General features: G+C 37.7%; 1 protein-coding gene across 6 annotated transcripts in view; it reads right to left on the reverse strand.

Moving 5' to 3' along the window:
- Window positions 1-24,735, reverse strand: part of TTLL7 (tubulin tyrosine ligase like 7) — a 200,455-nt gene that overhangs the window by 149,167 nt on the left and 26,553 nt on the right. Inside the window, exon 1 of one of the 6 annotated variants that reach the window (XM_066376653.1) lies at window positions 11,509-11,559. The exons of the other annotated variants lie outside the window; for them this stretch is intronic. The gene's annotated coding sequence lies outside the window, so the exon portion shown is untranslated. Of the gene's footprint in view, window positions 1-11,508; window positions 11,560-24,735 lie in introns of those variants that run through there. 6 annotated transcript variants of the gene reach the window in all.

A 24,735-nucleotide genomic window follows, 5' to 3' on the forward strand; every position in this document is an offset into this window, starting at 1 on the left:
TTGTCCTTCAGGAAGGCACTGCACGCAATTCAACAAATACTATTGTATATCAGGCTCTGTTGCCAGTGAACAACATGGGTAAAAATTTTCTTTTTTTGTGGCATTTGCATTCTGGTGGGGAAAGAGACAAATAGTAACAGTAAACATATTAAACAAGTGAATTAAAGAAAATGCTAAGTACTACAGAAAAAAAGAGCTGATTAGCAGATCAGGTGTTTGGAGGGAAAAGAAGAAGGGTTGCAATTCTGAATACTATATATAGATAGGGCTCATTGGGAAGGTAATAGTTCAAGGAGGGTAATGACATCACAAGTAGAGGTGATAAACATTATATATATATGCATATAAGGGCATGTGAGAATGATGACTGTAAACCCGCATGATGGGAGAGAATGGGAAAACATACTACCTTCTATGGTACTAAAAACATCTTTAAACCCTCCAATATAGTTCTTTTTCCTAAATTCTGATTTTTCTCTACACTGTATTTTCTACATTGACTTGTAAATTACTATTTTCACACTGACAAGAAGTAAAACAAACATGGTTCACATTGTATGTATATACTTGGGATAGCAGGTCAGTTATCTGAATGGGGGAAAGGAGGCTGGAAGATCTCAACCCCTCTCTCCTCCTGTGTCCCGATCCTGACATTAGATTTGCACACACTCCTGATGAATCTCCTTGGTCAGTTCCTAGCACCATGATTCGGCGCACCTAGCTCACCCCCACTCACTGTCACACTTGCTATTCTATTGTATGACATTTTTGTTCTCAAAACTCATCAGTGAAATCTTTGTTAGCCAATACAGACATATTGTTGCAATAAAAAAGAGCCTCCAAATCTCGGGAGCTTAAAACGAAGGCCTGTTTCTTGTTCGCCCTCCATTCCAGCAGGAGACTGGAAGTAGTGCTCCACAAGTCCACAGGAACCCACGCTGTCAAGAGGTCATCAGCCTAACGACTACTAATCACTTTGCCAGAGGGAAAGTCTTGGAAAATCTCATACAGGCAACTCATGACACAAAAGTTCTGCTCAAAATTCAATGGCCTGAAGCAGCCATGTGACCACAGCCAACAAGAGTTAGGAACTGCAATCGTATCAAAAGGCCAGTAGGAAAAAAGAGCCAGTAATACTAACAACCACCACAGACTCCAACCTTCATTACTTCCTATTTAAACCTAGCTCGCCACCCCTGGACACTATTTTCTAGTTCTCCATTTATAGTATCCTTTGCTGTCTGCAAAACACAGTTGAGACACTGTACTGCATCCAGTCTACCCTTGACTGTACAGGTGATAATTAAACTTCTCTGCCCTGAGCTGCTATGTACTGAAATAATGGTGTGGAGGAAGAGGGATAAGGCAAAGAGGAAGGAGAGATGGACGGGGTTAACGCAGTCACTTATGAAAACATACTAGGTGCCAGGCGCTCTTCTAAGTTTTTACATAGAAACCTCTGATCTTCACAACCCTAAAAGATTGTGTTATTATCCTCAGTGACAGTGAAATAAAAGAGAGATAATAAAAAGTGATATTAAAATACAAGTTGTAAGGACATTTTTAAATGAACACACTCTGCAAATTTGCCTCAAGACAATCTTCTCCAGATTCCTAAACTGCAAAAAGATGATCGTATTACTATTTCCAAAACATCAAAAAATAATCAATACAGCAAAATTATATCCAGTTAAGCTTTCACTTTGAGGGAAACCACTCTCCAAGCACATAATGTGTTATCTACAGAGAAGTTACTTCCAGTAGAGGCCAGCAACCCAGTATGTCACAAAAATTGTTAAAATAAGGCAGTTGATGTTTTTAAGTGCAATAAGTAGTATTTCCAAACATGAATACAGATTTGTTCATTTTTGTGCTATAATCCATCACTAAATTTCAGTACTTGGTCCCCAAACCAAATTTTATATATTCTTTTCTTTTCAAAGAAATAGTTTTTCATACATTAAAGCAAGAAAATGAAAGTGAATGAAATATGTGCCACTTTTTGAACATTAAAATGTGAAGTGTTTCTTGTTTTGAATATTAATAGGAGTGGAATTAATGTGAGACCCAGACCAGCAGCTTCTTAAACTTTAATATGCATACTAATCACCTGGGAATATTACTAAACTTCAGATTCTAATTCATTAGGGCTGGGTGGGGCCTGAGAGTCTGCATTTCTAACAAGTTCCTAGGTGTTCTGGCCCACAGATCACATTTTGGATGGTGAGGTTCTAGACAACCACAATGTTTAGTATTTTGCCAAAACACAGTTTTCAATTTAAAGCCCTTCTTTACAACATGTAAACAATATACAATTAGAAAACAATTTTAAAATGCATGTGGGTGATGTGAAATTATATCTCAATATTGGGTCCCATGAGTCAAAAATAAAATAGGTTGAGAAATGTTGGCCTAAACCAGTGATTCTCAAAGTATAGTCCCAGCGTCAGCACAACCTGCTAATTTAACAGACATGAATACTCTCAGGTCCAATCCCAGATCTTCTGAATCAGAAATCTGGGGGTGAGGTTCACCAGCTGACAAGGCCTGCAGGTGATTCTGAAGCAGGCTGAAGTTTGAGAACCGCTGGACTAGAGGGACAGTGGCGTGTCAAACTCCAAGAAAGTCAGGATACCACTCCTGGAGTCTATTCACTCCCTCACTGTTCTTTTGAATCACAGCCACGTGGGTGACAGAAATCACCTGGTCAAGTAACAAGTAGAGGAGAAAGCATTTCCCAAGGAGGACTTTGAGCAGCCAGAAAGGAAGAAATTTGCTACAAAGTGACTCATTTGCTACTGTAGATAGCCCTGCTAAGTGAGGTGAGGTCTTGCTAATCTATAGAGGTAGTTAAACCCCTTTCTTGAGCCAAAACCAGTTACCAATACTGAGCAATCAAGATATTCATTTTAAAGATAATCAATCTACCAAAAATCATTAAACATATAAGGATTAACAGCAACTACAAAGAATAATATATCCTTACTCCCAAGTACTGGGCCAAGCGCATGGGAGATTAATCTGAAAAGGTTGTGGATGGCTAAAAAATGGGAGAGAGGGGATGTAAATGAACATCAGAAGGGTGACTACATTATGCTACACTCACAAAATGGTGAAAACAATGAACAAGAACTTCATGATAAATCATACAAACAATGCAGATCAAAATGTATTGGGAATATATACAATAGTATATCATTTACATAAAATTTTAAATAATGTAAAATTTATGATAACATTGAGATATAAACATAGACCTCAGAAATTAATACATACAATATTTTAAAAGTATAAAGAAGTGGTACAGGATGACGTCAGAGTAATGGCGGGGTAGGAAGCGATACCGATAAATCTCCCCCAAAACTCAACAAGATCTTCAACCAGAAACAGAAAAACCTATACTTGGAGCTTCCAGATGCTTCGCAATACACCCAAAGGTATGATTGAGTGAAAAATTGGCTAAATATATAACCAAACCCCGAAGGAAATAGGGAGTAAGAAATACTACGCCTTCCTCACTAACCTAAACAGGGCGGCTTTCTCTGGTAACTGTGAATATAGAAACTGAGGCGGGCAAAGGGGGTGAATACATCCAGGCCGCGACACAAACGGCCGAACCAGGCTGAGCACGGAGATCCAAGTCGAGGAAAAACTGATCGTGTGGCAACCCGGGCAATACAAGCTAACACTCGCGCCAAACCCAAACAAAGACAAGCGGCGCGGCCATTTTACCCGGTCTCCTGGTCGGTGCGCAGTTAGTGGGCGAGAATTTCTTCCTAGGCCCCGAGAGTGGGTGCCCGTGTTGCCCCACAGAGAGGCAGGGTCAGAGGCCTTTCTGTGGGCCGAGGGCAGAGTCTCTGGGCAGCCCCAGCGCCCTGGGAAAGCCACGCACGGGAGGGAGTGAGAACTAATTCCAACGGTGGAGATTTTCCGTGCTGGAGGGTGTTTCACTCAGAGGGAAACGCGGTCGGCCTCATATCCGGGTTTGCGCGCGCAGATAGTGAATGAGAGATTCCTCCGAGTGCCTCGGCAGTGCGCGCCCGTGTTATCGCACAGAGGGGCAGAGTCAGGGGCCTTTGTGTGGGCCAAAGCGGAATCTCGGGCCGCCCCAGCGCCTTGCAAAAGCCGCACACGGGGACGGAGCGAGACTCAATTCCAACGCTGCAACTTTTCCCTGCGGTTGGGGGTTTCACTCAGAGCGTGAGACAGCTGGCCGGATATCCTGGTCGCAGACAGTGAGTGAGAGTTTCCTCCAAGGGCCCCGGAAGTGGGCGCCCGCTTGTGTTACCGGACAGAGTGGCAGAGCCAGAGGTCTTTGAGTGGGCAGAAAGCCCGCATGATTATGCTAGCAGCTCTGACTGACTGAGCCTTACCCAGAGCCCTGTGCTGAGTGGAAATAGAGTGGGGAGTTGCCAGCTCTTTGAGCCTCTTACTATCCAGGCAGAGGCAGCAGCAACCCCATAGCTGGATTATCAGGCTACTAATTGAGGAAGGAAAGACTAGGAGAAAGGCTCCAGGAACACGGACTCTCTCACTGTCGGAGCCTATAAATGCTAATGAGCTTCGACTGCCAACAAGACTAGAGCACAATACATGACATTGCCATAGAGACTTATCAACTGCAAACCTCCACCTGAGCGTGCCAAAGGGGCAGAACCCGGGGTACAGAGTCACCGACCAGGAAGAGGGAGAGAAAAGAAAAAGCAAGAAGATAACCTCTCAAAATCAAGAATAATCTGCAGACTTTATAACCTATCCCATTTTATTATATTTGTTCGTTTGTTTCTCTTATCTTCATTCTTCATACTTTTTTTTCCTCCTCCAATTTGGCCAATTAACTCTCTACCGGTCTTACTCTCTCCTCTCCTTGAACTACACTACCCATAAGTGTTACATCTCCCATTATCTTTTCTCTTCTCTTCCTTTCTCTCTATGAGGGTTGCACTCCAAAACCCTTAACTCTCTCTCTCTCTCTCTCTCTCCTTTCTTTTTTCTTCGTTTAGTGGTTCCCTCTTTTTTTCTCTCTCTCTCTTTCTTTTCTCCCTCTATATTAGTTTCTTCCTTTCTCCTTTACATCTCCTCTCATTCAAACCTCAATAACAAACAAATTATCTTATCTGGGACTCAAACTTATGTTTGTGGCATTTTGGGGGGTTTTTACTTCACCTTTTTAACTCACTAGCAGTGCTCCCATCCCTGGCTCTCCATATTATCTAGTTCTTGTTCCACTAAATACAATAGTAATTTTTTAATTTGTCCCCCCATTTTTCCGTTTTCCTCTTAATCCTCTCATCATAACTCTTAGACAACCAACACCTAAAAGCAAATCATTTTATTCTTGACCCAAATTTTTTCCTTATTTCCTTTTTGTGGGTCCATATGCTTTTTTTTTCTTTTTTCTTTTTTTTATTCTTTTTTTTTTTTTTTTTGCCCTTTTATTACTTTTCCCCAATTCAGGCCCTCCATCACAGGCATTGTTTGTTATAATTCACAGTCCACCACAAGATTTTCTCAAGAAAGAGGGGAGAGAAGAGGAGAGGAAAAAAGGAGGGGGGGAATAATTTCCTTTTTTTTTTTAATTTTTATTTTATTTTATTTTTCTTTATTTCATTATTAATTTTTTTTAAAAAAACAACTCTTTTCGATTTTTTATTTTTTTAAACTTTTTATACTTTATTAAATCTCATTAATACTATCAACAAAACCACCCTCAGATGCCATTAAGGAAGAGAAAATTGAATATCATGGATACAAAAGAAAGAGAGGTAACACAGCTAGATAAGGAAAAATCTATGGAGAAAAAATTTAATATATTGGAAACCTTGGAGCTAAATGACAGAGAATTCAAGATAGAAATCCTAAAAATCCTCCGAGATATACAAGAAAACACAGAAAGGCAATTTAGGGAGCTCAGAAAACAACTCAATGAACACAAAGAATATATGTCCAAGGAAATTGAAACTATAAAAACAAATCAAACAGAGATGAAAAACTCAATTCACGAGCTCAAAAACGAAGTAACAAGCTTAGCTAATAGAACAGGTCAGATAGAAGAGAGGATTAGTGAAGTAGAAGACAAGCAACTTGAGGCACAACAGAGAGAAGAAGAAAGAGACTCAAAAATTAAAAAAAATGAGATAGCCCTACAAGAATTATCTGACTCCATCAAAAGAATAACATAAGAATAATAGGTATATCAGAGGGAGAAGAGAGAGAAAATGGATTGGAGAACATACTCAAACAAATAATAGATGAGAACTTCCCAAGCCTGTGGAAAGAACTAAAGCCTCAAGTTCAAGAAGCAAACAGAACTCCAAGTTTTCTTAACCCCAACAAACCTACTCCAAGGCATATCATAATGAAATTGACACAAACCAACAGCAAAGAAAAAATTCTCAAGGCAGCCAGGGAAAAGAAGAATACAACATATAAAGGAAGGCCCATTAGATTATCATCAGATTTCTCAGCAGAAACTCTACAAGCTAGAAGGGAGTGGACCCCAATATTTAAAGTCCTGAAAGAGAGGAACTTTCAGCCACGAATACTATACCCATCAAAGCTATCCTTCAAATATGAAGGAGAAATAAAAACATTCACAGATACAGAAAAAATGAGGGAATTTATCATCAGAAAACCCCCACTCCAGGAATTACTAAAGGGGGTTCTCCAATCAGATACAAAGAACAAAAAAAAACAGAGCCACAAGTAAAAGCTCCAAGAAGAACACAATAAAACCAAATTTAAACTGTGACAACAACAAAAAGAAAGAGGGGGAGAAGATGGAGATTAACAGTAGCAAAGGACGATGGAGTGCAAAAGTACTCACAAAATAGTTCGCTACAATGAACAGGGTAGGGACCCTTTTCATTACTCAAAGGTAACCACCATTGAAAAAACCACAGAAGCACATGAGATAAAAAAGATAGCAACAGAGGAAAGATGTATGGAATACAACCAAATAAAAACAAAAGATAGAAAAACAAAAGAGAAGGATCAAACAAGACACAAAACTAACAGAAAGCAAGATATAAAATGGCAATAGGGAACCCACAAGTATCAATAATTACACTAAATGTAAACGGATTAAACTCACCAATAAAAAGGCACAGAGTAGCAGAATGGATTAAAAAAGAAAATCCAACTGTATGCTGCCTACAGGAAACTCATCTAAGTAACAAGGATAAAAACAAATTCAAAGTGAAAGGCTGGAAAACAATACTCCAAGCAAATAACATCCACAAAAAAGCAGGTGTAGCAATACTCATATCGGATAATGCTGACTACAAGACAGGAAAAGTACTCAGAGACAAAAATGGCCATTTCATAATGGCTAAGGGGACACTGAATCAAGAAGACATAACAATTCTTAATATATATGCACCAAACCAAGGAGCACCAAAATATATAAGACAGCTACTTATTGATCTTAAAACAAAAACTGACAAAAACACAATCATACTTGGAGACCTCAATACACCGCTGACGGCTCTAGATCGGTCATCCAAACAGAGAATCAACAAAGACATAGTGGCCTTAAACAAAACACTAGAGCACCTGGATATGATAGACATCTACAGGACATTTCATCCCAAAGTGACTGAGTATACATTTTTCTCCAGTGTACATGGATCATTCTCAAGAACTGACCATATGTTGGGCCACAAAAACAACATCAGCAAATTCAGAAAAATTGAAGTTGTACCAAGCATATTTTCTGATCACAAAGCCTTGAAACTAGAATTCAACTGCAAAAAAGAGGAAAAAAATCCCACAAAAATGTGGAAACTAAACAACATACTTTTAAAAAATGAATGGATCAAAGAAGAAATAAGTGCAGAGATCAAAAGATATATACAGACTAATGAAAATGACAATACGACATATCAGAATCTATGGGATGCAGCAAAAGCAGTGATAAGAGGGAAGTTCATATCACTTCAGGCATATATGAACAAACAAGAGAGAGCCCAAGTGAACCACTTAACTTCACACCTTAAGGAACTAGAAAAAGAAGAACAAAGACAACCCAAAACCAGCCGAAGAAAGGAGATAATAAAAATCAGAGCAGAAATAAATGAATTAGAGAACAGAAAAACTATAGAAAAAATTAATAGAACAAGGAGCTGGTTCTTTGAAAAGATCAACAAAATTGACAAACCCTTGGCAAGACTTACCAAGGAAAAAAGAGAAAGAACTCATATAAACAAAATCCAAAATGAAAGAGGAGAAATCACCACGGACACCGTAGATATACAAAGAATTATTGTAGAATACTATGAAAAACTTTATGCCACTAAATTCAACAACCTAGAAGAAATGGATAAATTCCTAGAAAAATACAACCTTCCTAGACTGAGTCAAGAAGAAGCAGAAAGCCTAAACAGACCTATCAGTAGAGAAGAAATAGAAAAAACCATTAAAAACCTCCCCAAAAATAAAAGTCCAGGCCCTGACGGCTATACCAGCGAATTTTATCAAACATTCAAAGAAGACTTGGTTCCTATTCTACTCAAAGTCTTCCAAAAAATTGAAGAAGAAGCAATACTTCCAAACACATTTTATGAGGCCAACATAACCCTCATACCAAAACCAGGCAAGGATGGCACAAAAAAAGAAAACTACAGACCAATATCTCTAATGAATACAGATGCTAAAATACTAAACAAAATACTAGCAAATCGAATACAACAACATATTAAAAAAATAATACATCATGATCAAGTGGGATTCATCCCAGAATCTCAAGGATGGTTCAACATACGTAAAACGGTTAACGTAATACACCATATCAACAAAACAAAGAACAAAAACCACATGATCTTATCAATAGACGCAGAAAAGGCTTTCGATAAAATACAACACAATTTTATGTTTAAGACTCTCAACAAAATGGGTATAGAAGGAAAATATCTCAACATGATAAAGGCCATATATGATAAACCATCAGCTAACATCATATTAAATGGCACTAAACTGAAGGCTTTCCCCCTTAAATCAGGAACAAGACAGGGTTGTCCACTCTCTCCACTCTTATTTAATGTGGTACTAGAGGTTCTAGCCAGAGCAATCAGACAAGACAAAGAAATGAAAGGCATCCATATCGGAAAAGAAGAAGTAAAGGTATCACTTTTTGCAGATGATATGATACTATACATCGAAAACCCCAAAGAATCCACAAAAAGACTACTAGAAACAATAAGCCAATACAGTAAGGTCGCAGGATACAAAATTAACATACAGAAGTCAATAGCCTTTCTATATGCCAACAATGAAACAACTGAGAAGGAACTCAAAAGAATAATCCTCTTCAGGATTGCAACAAAAAAAATAAAATACTTAGGAATAAACATAACAAAGAATGTAAAGGACTTATATAATGAAAACTATAAACCATTGTTAAGGGAAATCGAAAAAGATATAATGAGATGGAAGAATATACCTTGTTCTTGGCTAGGAAGAATAAATATAATCAAGATGGCTATACTACCCAAAGCAATATACAAATTTAATGCAATTCCCATCAAACTTCCAATGACATTTTTTAAAGAAATAGAGCAAAAAATCATCAGATTTATATGGAACTATAAAAAACCCCGAATAGCCAAAGCAATCCTAAAGAAAAAGAATGAAGCTGGGGGCATTTCAATACCTGACTTCAAACTCTATTATAGGGCCACGACAATCAAAACAGCATGGTATTGGCAGAAAAATAGACACTCAGACCAATGGAACAGAATAGAAAGTCCAGAAATAAAACCACATATATATAGTCAAATAATTTTTGATAAAGGGGCCAACAACACACAATGGAGAAAAGAAAGCCTCTTCAATAAATGGTGCTGGGAAAACTGGAAAGCCACATGCAAAAGAATGAAACTGGACTACAGTCTCTCCCCCTGTACAAAAATTAACTTAAAATGGATCAAAGATCTAAACATAAGACCTGAAACAATTAAGTACATAGAAGAAGACATAGGTACTCAACTCAGGGACCTGGGTTTTAAAGAGCATTTTATGAATTTGACTCCAATGGCAAGAGAAGTGAAGGCAAAAATTAATGAATGGGACTACATCAGACTAAGAAGTTTTTGCTCAGCAAGAGAAACTGATAACAAAATAAACAGAAAGCCAACTAAATGGGAAATGATATTTTCAAACAACAGCTCAGATAAGGGCCTAATATCCAAAATATACAAAGAACTCATAAAACTCAACAACAAACAAACAAACAATCCAATAAAAAAATGGGAAGAGGATATGAATAGACACTTCTCCCAGGAAGAAATACAAATGGCCAACAGATATATGAAAAGATGCTCATCTTCTTTAGCTATTAGAGAAATGCAAATCAAAACGGCAATGAGATACCACCTCACACCTGTTCGATTAGCTGTTATTAGCAAGTCAGGTAATAGCAAATGTTGGAGAGGCTGTGGAGAAAAAGGAACCCTCATACACTGTTGGTGGGAATGTAAAGTAGTACAACCATTATGGAAGAAAGTATGGTGGTTCCTCAAAAACTGAAAATAGAACTACCTTATGACCCAGCAATCCCTCTACTGGGTATATATCCCAAAAACTCAGAAACATTGATACGTAAAGACACATGCAGCCCCATGTTTATTGCAGCATTGTTCACAGTGGCCAGGACATGGAAACAACCAAAAAGCCCATCAATAGATGACTAGATAAAGAAGATGTGGCACATATACACTATGGAATACTACTCAGCCATAAGAAATGATGACATCGGAACATTTACAGCAAAATGGTGGGATCTTGATAACATGATACGAAGCGAAATAAGTAAATCAGAAAAAAACAGGAACTGTATTATTCCATACGTAGGTGGGACATAATAGTGAAACTAAGAGACATTGATAAGAGTGTGGTGGTTACGGGGGGGAGGGGGGAATGGGAGAGGGAGAGGGGGTGGGGAGGGGCACAAAGAAAACAAGATAGAAGGTGACAGAGGACAATCTGACTTTGGGTGGTGGGTATGCAACATAATTGAACGACAAGATAACCTGGACTTGTTATCTTTGAATATATGTATGCTGATTTATTGATGTCAACCCATTAAAAAAAAAAAATTATTAAAAAAAAAAAAAGTATAAAGAACTACATACAGGGAGTGATAGAGACCAAGTCCAACACCCTCCTGAGAGACGGGGAGGGTGCAATAGCCAGTCCTGTTCTACAGACAGTGAACATCTGTGCTCTAAATATACTGAAGATGTAATTCTTAATATAAAGCATGAATATATATTTATCATGTTTTAACTTTTGAAATAATACGTAGGAATGAAACAGCCAATATACTTTTGTTTGAACCACTGAATGACTCCTTGGAAGTACCTGGTTTTGTTTGTTGTTTTGGAAGTACTGTGTTTTAAGTCACACTGTTGGAAACTTAGGTCCAATTCAACTGATAGGAATTGTCAAATCAATGAAAGATGAAAGAGGAGTAACACAATCCAAATTTCTTTTTCACAGATTACAACGTACCAATGTCCAGGACAGGCCGTGATCAGGGGCAGAAGGAGCAGATGCAAGGAGAAAGAATCTGCTACTACAGAATAGCAACAGAACCTGTTGGTCAAAAAGGGAAAAGTAATCTTGGATGATTTGCAGATTTCCGGCTTAGGAGAACTGGGTACAAGGTGGCACCATTCATCAAGAGAAGGCTGCGGAAAGAAGAGGTACTTTGAGGGCAAAATTATTTGAGTTTTATATTTGCAGACAAGGATAGATAGAAAAGTAAAACAGAGTAAAACAGTAAGATTAGTGGTTGACTACAAAAAAAGAAAACCTCTTCTTTTATAAATACAATGTTTTTAAATACAGAAGGATCCTTTAGAAAACATAACTGCTCCTACTTCTATGCTCTCTGCCAAGAAATGACAATAGAGTTTCAAAATGCCCAGCTGCCTGACTGGTGAACAAATGGCATCATCCAAACAACCGTCATAACAAGAAAACAGCAGCACCACTCATTGTGTGCACAGATTAAAAGGGTCTTTAGAGAAGCTACTTATGCCCTGAACACAAAAGCTTTTGTCTCCCTTTCTCAGACTTGGTATATTCTCAAAAGGCTGATCTGTAGTATGTTCTAGATCCCAAAAAAACATTTGATTAACCACTTCTAAAAACTTGACAGGGAGCCAAGTGTGATATTATGTAAAAATAAACAGAACTGTTTAATTCCAGTAGCAATTAATACTGACCTTAAATAATGGTAGCTCTCGTTTAAGTACTGCTTATTTATTTTTCAAATTACCATAGCCAAATTAGTATTTGTTCAATGTTCAGTTTATAGTTACATTATAGCATCCTTAAAAAATGTCCACTAAGCTTGGGGGAATGTCTTGTCTTTGGAATTTTGCCTCATGTAACATGAAAAAGTAGAGATTAATAAATAGGTAATGATAATTCAGCATACACCTTGAAAGCATTTGTCCCTTATTTATATTTTCAGTATCTAGAATAATGAAAAAGGCAAAAAGCTCACTCAATAAATGTTGAACTAAATAATGTTCAAAGTAAGTGACAGCTGTAACTCAGTTATTAAAGTGACAGAAAACAAGGTGAATTCAGCATAGCCACCAAATGCTTACTTAATTGAGTTAAAAGCCCCTGAGTCAAAGCCCCTTGTCTGCAAATATATACCGAGTCTGAATATAATATTGCTATTCTATATCATTCCAGTAACCTTTAAAAAATGTCCCTTGCTCCCTAGGAATAATATAGCGAATTATCAATTAATTTTTGTGTATTTCTCTCTCCTTAGTAAGTCCACATTGCCTCCTCTCCTTCCTTCACCCTGCAAAGAACTGTGCCAAAGCTAAGACAGTTGAATCTCACATCCTCAAAACACCCAGTCTATGCTTGACACACAAAGACTTCTCTTGTTCTGAGGTATAAAGTTGGAATTTAAGGTCCTTTGGATCCAACTCTCTATAAACTTCTAGTAACCTAGATCACAGGTGAAAGAGAGAAACTGAAGAAAGGAGAGAATTTCTAAAACATTCAGTTCTCTGTTCTCTGCCAGAAAATACACAATAGATATCAAAATGTGCAGCTAGTGAACAAATGACATCACCCGAATGTCATCTGAGGCCAGCATTTATCATTTCACATATCCAAACCTTAACTCTTTAGCTTCTGCTGAAAACCTGGCACTCCTCTTATGTTCCTTAGTAAAAGGTATCACTATGTAGCCCAACATCCAGGAGAGAGACAAATCAGAATCATCTCTAACCCTTCCTTTGAAGACTTTGTTTGATATTCATTCAATGCATGCCTTGTTACCAACTTTAGGGTTATATTGATTCTGTTATTTACATTACCATCTACTTCTAAAATAATTTTTAAATATTAAATGTATAAAATTCATTAAGTTATTATATACTCTTATGTTATTCATATCAGTTAGTAAATACTATATGTTGAATGACGACTAGATACCTATCTAATAACCATCACTACTTCTTCCTTACTAATGAAACACCTGTAGGGTTATTACTAGGACAGCATTATGCCTAGCTAAGTAACTACCTTTTCCAGACTTCCATACAGGTGTATATGGCAATGTTACCAAGTTATGACCAATGATGTATAACCTAAAGTTGTTGAGCAACTAGTAAAACCTTAGAAGTGAGGTAGACAATTGACAGACACTGCAAATGTGATTGCAGGAGCTACAGCAATTCAAATCGACATTGGTTTTGTCATGGCAATGGTATACCAGTCTTGGACTGCCTACCTCCAGAGAGAAATTACTGTTTGAGTTTCTGAAAAAGATATACCAGCCTAAATTCAAAGTCACTGGCACAATGACTTTGGACGTTTATCATTTTTGCCACAGCCTATACAGTATTCACTAATTTTCTGTGAACAACAATGTGAATTTGCTCTGGCGAAGCACAACTCCCCTGCTCTCATCCCACGTACTTAGGATGGGGTTGGGGCTGATCCCAATCCCAGAGCTGAGCAAATAACTTAGATCTCAAATGGTTATAGAATCTCAGCCCCTTGACTGTGAAGCTGGCTCACAGTTGAACACGGGATCCAACTAAGACCAGCAAGAGTCAAGCCCAGAACTCTATTCAGACTCTTAAACAACACAGGTTCTCTTCTGCTGAATTTGAGGACACACGCCTGTATTGCTGGTCCTCACCCTGCCTCCACACAGAGCCTGAGGGTGGCGTCCACACAAAGGAGGCAGAAGCAGAGAGGTGACAGGTTCCTGAACTTTTCATAACATAAACAAAAAAGCAGTTTTGTTTTGGGTTTCTTTTGCTTAAACCAAGCTCCTAACCAATACTAATAATAATGAACTTGGGTTCCATATTTTATTTTGTTTTCAAATAAAAAAATTACTTCAAAATGTCCTTGCAAAAATGCCACAATTCAAGTGAAGTAGGAAGCTTTCTCGCACATTTCCTCCATGAGACAACTGGCTCCTCGGCAGCAGCTTTAAAATGCCTTTTGTTTACATATTCTTCAATCTCAAACACAGAGTCTCGGAAGACAGGAGTGCAACTTCTGAGCTGCCTAGCAGACAAGATCGGATGCATTCAGGGTGGTATGGCCGTAGGCCTGAGATGCTATATCCGAGGTTAGAGTTCCTCAGGAGATTTTTGAACTTGAAATAAGAAATTTTCAAGTGTGTAAATCTGTCAGTTTACAAATCCCCCCAAATTAAATTAAATCCATGTAAAATCAGGCCTTGGTCTAAGAATCATGCAATCAAAGAGCAGGAAACCCACATGGAGAAAGGAAAACAGGCTAGTTTGCATGCTGTTGCGCAGTCCTGCATCGGCCAGTACATCATCCTTACATCTTCGAGAGGGAAAAAGAACCATAAGGCTACTTTGTTTCTAAATCATTAAACTAAGTACAAGCTGAATTTACAAGATCGATTTTGGGGGAAAAAACAACAACAACATACTAATAGCCTTTATCTAACAGGAGCACTATTAAGAAAACTAAACATAACTATATCTTAATAAATTTAGCTCATTTTAAAATAAGACTATTCCCCAAAAATCATTGCAGACTTTTAAAAACATGGTATCTACCTGGCATCACAAGCTTTGCTGTGAAACCAGACCTTTTATAGAAACGCAGAAGAAAAGAATTATTTTTGTCTTTCATTCTAATAAAAATGGAATGTAGAACAGACCCAGTGCAGAAGTTAACCAGTGCACAGTAATATGATATCCACAGATATCCACTCTCAAATAACTCAAATTTGTATTTTTAATCATTCTTTCTTCTCTTGACCTCTATCATCTCTTCTCACAAAGAGAAAATATTATAAAGATGTATCACAAATCTGTTTAAAGGTTTAGTAAACCCTTCACTGTTTCATGACATTTTTAATAAAAGCAAAAACATTTAATGCTCATCATTTTATAAGGTGCTCCAGTACGAAAAAAAAAAAAAAAGTATCTTGCCTTCAACATATACATTTTTATTTTTAGAAAGAAACTTATCCCACCTGACCTGTGGTGGTACAGTGGATAAAGCATCAACCTGAATGCTGAGGTCGCCGGTTTGAAACCCTGGGCTTCCCTGGTCAAGGCACACGTGGGAGTTGATGCTTCCTGCTTCTCCTCTTTCTCTCTCTCTCTCTACTCTCTAAAAATGAATTTAAAAAATTAAAAAAAAAAAAAACACCTTTCCTCCTTTACCCCCTAAAAAAATAAATGACTTATCCCATCTAAATATACCTTAAAACAACAATTGATCCAAAACATACTGACATGCTGATTATATCAACTACAAATTATACTCACAAATGAAAGTTGACCCTAAATATCTATAAAAATAATATGTAACCACATATCCACACACAACTGAGTTTTACAAATTAAGGATTATACTAAATCAAAAAAAATTGATTATCAGTTCTGCATCATGGGATATGGATTTACTACCTAGTATTCAAAATTGCCCATATATACAAACCTGACTAGAAAAAAAGATGTGCAGTCATTAGAATAATTTTAATCCTGTACTGCAAAACTGTCATCTATTTCGGGCCTGAACTAGCTTTGGTGATAATGTCACAATGCTGGAATTTACACCAAGAGATTACATTTAAATGTCACATTTATAGCTTCTCAATCAACCTATTAAAGAAAAAAAAATTCCTTTCATTAGAACATGAGGAAGATGACTTTCACAACAGCAATATACACTTTGTGTGCAATTTTAAATAGTCTCTACCTACATTATTGTTTCCTTCTATTATTTGATTAAATATTCACTTGAATGTCCTTTTTAAACAATTAAAACTTCTTATATATGTGTATATGTGTGTGTATTATATATATATATATATATATAAATAAATAAACTTCTCACACACACACATACATATATATCCTGCATTCTCCACAGCACATGGCATTTTCACAATGTGGGTGGACCTCATCCAATCAGTTGTAAGCCCTAAGAGAAAACAGAATGAGGTCCCCCAAGAAAGTGGAGATCAGCCTCAGACTATGTTTGGTCTCAAGCTGCAACATCGAGTCTTTCCTGAGTCTCCACCCTGCCAACCTACCTGCAGATTTTGGACTTGCCAGCTTCCACAATTACATAGCCAATTCATTCATTCATTCATTCATATTCCTCCTTATCTTTCTTTCTCTCCCCTTTCTCTCTCCCTCTCCCCCCACTTTTCATATGTATACTATTGGTTCTATTTCTCCAGAGAACCTTGACTAATACATTCTTTATTCCACAAGGTGAGCTACATTTCATGAGACTAAAAAGGTGATTTAAAATATTCTTTAATATAAGAAGGTTCAGGAGAAAAGGATATACCAACCTAAATATAATCAAGGCCTAAACTAAGGATGACAGAATAGTGTGAAAAGAATGGATGAGGACAGTTGTATAAAGAATAATCTATAAGATTTATCTCTAGAATAGAAGTGAGGAAATAAGAGTAGACAAATACAGACTATTCCATAATTAGCACCATATTTCTGTGATTCTAAGCCATATGGGTCTATTTTGTTTTATTTCTTTAATGTTTAAAAACACCTAAACTTGTGATGTATAATCACTGTCAGGCCGGTGGCAGTCCTGACATAGTTATCATTGCCAGTGTCTACAGATCAAAATTTGTAAACTCAGTATCAGAGGCTGAGAGAAAAACCTGAGAATATCATAGAACACTCTTTTAAGAAATGTATCAGGCCCTGGCTGGTTGGCTCAGTGGTAGAGCGTCAGCCTGGCATGCAGGGGTCCCAGGTTTGATTCCCAGCCAGGGCACACAGGAGAGGCACCCATCTGCTTCTCCACCCCTCCCCCTCTCCTTCCTCTCTGTCTCTCTCTTCCCCTCCCGCAGCCAAGGCTCCACTGGAGCAAAGTTTGCCCGGGCGCTGAGGATGGCTCTGTGGCCTCTGCCTCAGGCGCTAGAATGGCTCTGGTTGCAACAGAGCAACGCCCCAGAGGGGCAGAGCATCGCCCCCTAGTGGGCATGCCGGGTGGATCCCGGTCGGGCCCATGCGGGAGTCTGTCTGACTGCCTACCCATTTCCAACTTCAGAAAATAAAAATAAATAAATAAATAAAGAAAGAAATGTATCAGCCTGACCAAGCGGTGGCTCAGTAGATAGAGCATCGGACTGGAATGCCAAGGACCCAGGTTCGAGATCCCGAGGTCGCCAGCTCAAGTGTGGGCTCATCTGGTTTGAGCAAAAGCTCACCAGCTTGGACCCAAGGTCACTGGCTCAAGCAAGGGGTTACTCAGTCTAATGAAGGCCCGCGGTCAAGGCACATGTGAAAAAGCAATCAATGAACAACTAAGGTGTCACAATGCGCAACAAAAAACTAATAATTGATGCTTCTCATCTCTCCGTTCCTGTCTGTCTGTCCCTGTCTATCCTTCTCTCTGACTCTGTCTCTGTAAAAAAAATAATAATAAAAATAAAAATTTAAGAAATGTATCATCAACTCTTTATGACACAGAGGATGACACTTGTTGGAAAACATGGACAGTGTGAATTCTAAGTGAAGAAGAGATTGAAGTTATCTGTTTTTGAATGTGAAGAAGCTTAGCAATTCCTTGATCAATTTATTTTACTTTTATTTTCCTTTTCGGTATGCATAAAGTAATATTTCAAATATTATCTTTAAAAGGTTCTTCTAACATACATACAATAAAATTGCAGTAGACAAATAAAGCATTATTTCAGAGCTGAAATTGAAGAGGGTTTTTGTCCCAAGTAAATAAAACAATGGTGTATCTTATAATATTAACTGTGATGAAAAATAGCAGCAGATTGACTATGCACATTTTTAGTGTACAAAACTAATAACAATAGCAACCACCTTTTGAGGCTTTACTCAGTGCAGCTGTTCTCAAACTTGAATATGCATCAGAATCTCCTGGAAGGCTTGAATAAGGCCCCATACCTGAGCTTCTAGTTCAAGGTAACACAACTCACGTCAGACCTCACTCCTGCGCAGGGCTGAGAATTCTCATGTGCTCTTTGACCTGGGCAGGATTAGCTCAGGAGTGAAGGGCTCAGGCTACAGAGAAACAAAATCAGTACCTGCAGCTGCAGAGGAAGAGGGAGAGTAACAACTGATGGAGCAATGACCCATTTCCAATCCAGTTCTGATACCAAAAATTTGTGCAGTCACTGCACAAGGTACTAACATTGCCAATTATTAACCTGGAAAAAAAAATGGAACTAATATCTCTTCTAGCTCTAAAATTCTAAAATCTTTGGCCTGAGGAAAGAAACGCAAAGTATTATATAGGTCACTATATAATGAACTAAAGTTTTCTATTCAGAGCTCACTCAAAATATAACTTTCAACACTCCAATTAAAATTAGACCCAGAAAGAACTTCCAAAATACTGGAGTTCACCAATTCTTCTCTTTAAAAAAAAAAAGATAAAATTGTCAAAAACTACCATTTCAGAACTGGAAGAAATTACTAAAGGCATATAAGAAATGGGGAAGCTTTTATTCAAAAAACAATTTACTGAACTTGGGGTTTAGAACAGGAGGAGCGAGCTGGAGCCGCCCCCCCACACACCACCACCTTCCAGCTCCATCAGTGCAGTGGTTCCACCAGGGCTGGCCAAGGCAGGAAGAGCAGCAGCTTTGCTACTAGAGGGAAATGATTTTTGAGCAAAGCGTGGAAAAGCACCATGCCCATTGACATTATCGAAAAGAATAGCAAACTCGGTGGCAAATAATCAGGGAAGGCCAATGTTCCAGCTGCCTGTGGTTGTGATGTGGCTATGATATTATTGAACCAGAAAATTACAGGAGTCATGAGTACCTACCCTCTGTCACACCTAAACCCAAAATGAAGCTGCCTCACATTTTCACATTTCCTCTCCCCTCCTTACCCATTATTTCCACTCCTCACCCACCCACTAAGAGGATGAGAAATTTAGCATGAGACTTAAAGGCAAACCTGTTATTTCTAAATTCATGTTTTCAATGAAGATATTACAACACTTTGACTAATTAGAAGTCAATTACATCTATACTGCCCCCAAAAGTAGGGAATATTTCAAAATGAATATGAAGCTATAAAATATCCCCTAATTTTTGTGAGCAGTATGTTTCTTGACTCTCAATTGGGTTCTAGTTAGACGAGAATGTAGAGCAGCTGAGTTCCAAGCAGAAGAGGTTTTATTAAAAATCTCTAACAAAAGTCAGTGAGGATATCATTTCTTTTAGCCTCCTGTGACACTGAGATTAGGGAACTAAGACACCTTTCTAAGCTAACGACTTCCTCATGATTATCCCCCTGCCCAGTTCCTATCTCATGCTATGAAGGAAAAAGTGGGAATGCTGACCTCAGAATCTCAGTCTATATAACTGTCAGTGAAATTTCCCTTCATCCAAAGAAGTGAGGATATTAATAATAAACATTAAAGTAGTTTTGAAGAAGTCTCCCTGTCTATCCTTTAATTTTATATTTATCCAATTTTTCTTCTTTATGATAAGAATGAGTGGAAGATAAACCAATGTTTATCTCATTATAAAATAATCTTTATTCTCAGAATGAGAACATGCTTATCCTAATAAGAAACAAGAAAAGTATATTCAGTTATTCTCTCTTGTATGCAGAAACAACTTCTGAGCAGAGCAGGCACTCCATAAGTATTTCTTAAATTAAATTAATATTTAATAATCACTGAAAAAAATTCTATTTATTGTTTTCAACTCTTTTCTCAGAGTGAATATGGATACCCTTTAAAATGTATTAAGAGTACCAATTTGATGATATTCAATATTAGTATTATCCTGATTACATAACTCTCCTTAGATTTACTTTTAATAAATTAAGCATATAGATAATAGAGTAACTTGATAAATAAAATATTTAGGTTTCCAGAGAGAACACAAATATACTAAAAAATGTTAGCCAAAATGGACAATGATTAAATTTTGCAGTTTACTCTCTAGATGAGTGATTTTCAACCAGTGTGACATAAGACTTTTTAAAACATGCAATACTTGACTATTTAGTTAGGGGCACTGATCTCTTTTCCCTTAGATTGTCAAATTAAAAATGACAACAGCCAACACAATAGCCCTCCAATGTGAATGAATCAAAATTATACCTATTATTTTGTCAGATCAGCAAAAATATATTTTTTGGTGTGCTATAGAATTTTGTATGCCATGAGATGGAAAAGGTTGAGGATCAATTCTCTAAATTATACTGACTCCAATTACTGTTACATGACTAAATCTGCAATGTTATTTACAAATAATATTTCATATAACACAAAATTAAATATATCACATTTAAGTACATTAAATCATCACTTCAAGAACAACCCTGACTTCACTACTACTAACATTAGAAAATAGAGCACAGTAAATTAAAATCCCAACTACTATATAAAATCAAATAAAACAATTTATTATTCTACTTACTTTAAGGTAGCCTATAACTTTTCTCTCTCACTAAAGAAGATATTCTAGAAGCAACTAGAAGTATAACAGAAGTCTAATATATGTAATATGTTTATGTTCTTGACTTGGTAATCCAATTCTAGGAATCAGGCCTTATAAAGCCACTCAAACTACGGAGGCACATTTGTGAACAGGAATGTGTCTCAAGACACGATTTTTACATGGAACTGAAAACAAGCTAAATGTATCCAAGAGGAATGAAGTGACTTATGTTATAGCCAAAGGATGGGTTGTGTGGTCTTTAAAACTGACTATAAAGAACTTTATTGCACTGGGAGGCACATAATTATTTGAGCAGGAATATAAATGACTTGTAATAAATTGAATAATATCATTCTTTTTACCACAAATAATAATAAAAATTGCAGAATACTTGCTTTAATTTATTAAACCTAAACAAATATACTCACCGCCTATCTACTTTACATGTGACACTGCATTTGTTTTGTTTTGTTTTTGAAAGCTCAGAATGGTTTGTTTGTTTGTTGTTTGTTTCCAAAACGAGAAATGAGGGGGTTGGGGGGCAGACTGACTCCTGCATGTGCCAGACTGGAATCCACCCAGAATGCCCATGCCCACCAAGGGGCACTTTTGGGCATTACTCCACTGCAATCGGAGCCATTCTAGCATCTCAGGCAGAGGTCATGGAGCCATACTCAGCACCCAGGCCAACTTTGCTCCAATGGAGCCTTGGCTGCAGGAGGGGAAGAGAGAGACAGAGAGAAAGGAGAGGGGGAAGAGTGGAGAAGCATATGGGTGCTTCTCCTATGTGCCCTGGCCAGGAATCGAACCCGGGACTTCCACACACCAGGTGGACATTCTACTGCTGAGCCAACTGGCCAGAACCTGAAAGCTCAGAATGTTTTAAAGCAAGATATTAAAATCATTAATTATGAATCATATGCCAGAATGTACTTCACTACAGTATTATTTTAAAAAACTCTTAAAAATCTATAAAATTAGCTACTTCCAAAAAAGACTGATTCTTAAGTATTACACAGGATTTTGATTGTGATTTATAACATTTTGCGTTTATTTTGAACACCTGAAACATTTGCTAAACTACCTCTGAGGTAAACTCTTTGAGTAAAGTGTCAACTCACCAATCCCAGATTCCAGGAATCAAGCCAAGACTCAGATCAAATAAAAATAGCTAGCGGTAAAGTTACAGTAAAAGTTATATTTGTATGAGGTGCTATGCACACTCCAAATCACAGAAAATTAGGAACATGCAGTACATACTGGATGTATTTAATATTTTCTTTTTAAATATGAACAGAAAGTTTAAAAAGCACACAAAATCCTAAAAATCTTCTTTTCCTAATCAATGTGAAAAGTCTTTTTTTAATTGAATTTATCAGAGTGATGTTGGTTACAAAATCACATGCGTTTTAAGTATACGACTCAATAAAACATCATCTGCACACCAAATCCCGCACCCACCGCCCCAAGCAAAGTCTCTTTCCTCCCCCGTTTCCCCACCCTTTGCCCGCCTTCACCTACCTCCATCCCCCTTTCCCACTGACTGTTACCAGATTACAGTCCTTTTTAAGTTCTGGTTTCAGTTTGGTCATGTCAGGTTTGAGATTATCAACTGCACATCCAAGTAAAAATTACAAGCAGTTGAAATTAAAATAATTGCTAACAACAACAACCAAAAAAAAGGCATTTCTTCTCCTGTATGCTTCTTAGTTGCAGGTATTATCCAAGAGCTCTTAGTTTGGGTACCCCCAAACAAACCCTAATACCAAGTGTTTATTTGGGGAAGTGAAGGAGACACTAACAGGGGAGCCAGGAAGTGAGACAGGGGAAGGGAAGGCAGCCAATGAAGGGATGCTAGAAAGCCAGCTACGTTGTGGGCGGCTGGAGCGTAATCCACTAGGAAAGTCAGGGAGCCAGCCCCAGGGTCAGTCACTGGCTGAGGGCTGCTGTGGTATGGTTAGGTATTAATTCCATGGCATTTCCAGCCCTCCTAGGGGCTAGGGCTTGAGTTAGGGAAAGGAGGTTTGGAAAGGCAAGGGGCCTCTCACTACTGCAGCATCCAGAAAAGTCCTCAAAAGCTTTTGGCAGGGAAAAAAAAAAGACATTGGCAGGCAGTTGGAAAGTAGGGACAGCATGAGGAAGTGGGTAAGTGCCAGGAATATGGGGAAGGCACTGGGGGCATCTACTCCACAGCCCTCCCATCCCTAAATTACATTACCTAAATTAGATTACCACATCCAAAGTTTCAGTTACCAGTTACCTGATAGTGGCTCTATTCCAGACATGGCATTTAAATTCAACTAACAAGATCATCTACTATGGCCCAGTTATCTTATAAAAAAAAATGAGTTAAAATATCTGCACTGATTCTTCACAAGGCTGGAATCCAGCTTCTATAAGAAGGATTTAGAAATGGCATTCTGTTTTGGGTGGGTGGTACTAGATTTGACTTGACACACAGCAAGTACACTAGAGTTGCCTGGATTATTTACTGTTTACTTGTTGTATTGGCATAGCTGGTATTCCATGTTTAGATTCCATACTTAGATTGTTGTTTGGTGTTTTCCTTTTTTCTGAAGTGATTTTAATGGAGTTGACAGAGAATGGTCCCATGTCGTTTGCATCCACAGAATACCCTTCAGTGCCACTCTGCTGGAACCTGTCACTCTCTGCCAACTCCTCTGTACTTGCTGGAGTTTGCTAGGCTCTCAGTTGTGCATCCCAGCCTTGAAAGCTCTGTGGACTCTGCCGTAACAGCCCATTCAGACTTACCTTTTAGTTCTTCACACATGGGCCTTAGTAAGTCCTTGCTGTTAGGGTTTGATGCCTCTGTTATCTCTATTAGTAAACTCCCCATTCCAGTCCCCCTGCTCTGTAAAAACCCATGACAGTCCTAGACATCCTAAAAATAAAAACTAAGAGGCAGATAAAAGAAGTGGAATGATGTGAAAAAGGCTAAGACAATCTATCTTTAGTTCCGAACTTTCCAGAAACCTCCAGATCCATAAAATCAAAGCTTTTCCTTTAAACATTTTAAGTTTAGTGGTATTTTCTATCTCAAAATTTTAACATTTCCAGTGAGGGCATAAGACTACTAAAAGACCTGTACAAAAATGTTCATAACAGTATTACTAATAGTAGTCCAAAAACAAAAACTACTCAGTTATCAACTAAGAGTAAGATTAAATAAGTTGTGGTATATTCATACAATGGAAAACTCGACAACAATTTTAAAAAGAATGAGCTACAGCTTCCACAAGAACATGGATTATTATCACAGCGTAATGGTGAGTAAAGGAAGCTGGTCACAAAAGAGTATGCCCATATATTCTGCATGATTTCATTTAAATGAGGTTCAAGAACAGGAAAAACTAAATCTAAAGTTATAGAAGTCAGAATAAAGGCTACCTCTCTTGGCAGGATCAGGAGTAATTGATTGAGAAGAGTCATAAGGGAAGCTTTTGGGATGCTAGAAATGTTCTATATCATTATCTGGGTTATATCTACCCAAATGTTTGCATGTTTAAAAATCTATCATGCTGTACCCTTAAGATTTATGCAATTTACACTACTTATGTTATATACATTTTTTGTGTGTGGGTATGTCTCTCTCTGTGTTACCGCAGTTTTTTAAAAGGTAGTGATATACAACCATTAGAGATAGGAGGAGACTGAGACTCCAGAGTCACAGAAGGCAAAGGGAAACATGCTATAGTATTCCAAATGGTAAAGTATAAGCAATCACATAAACACTACAAAAGGAAAGATCAAAAAGGAAGATC

This window comes from Saccopteryx leptura, chromosome 3 (genome assembly GCF_036850995.1).
Source record: "Saccopteryx leptura isolate mSacLep1 chromosome 3, mSacLep1_pri_phased_curated, whole genome shotgun sequence".
Lineage (NCBI taxonomy): Eukaryota > Metazoa > Chordata > Mammalia > Chiroptera > Emballonuridae > Saccopteryx > Saccopteryx leptura.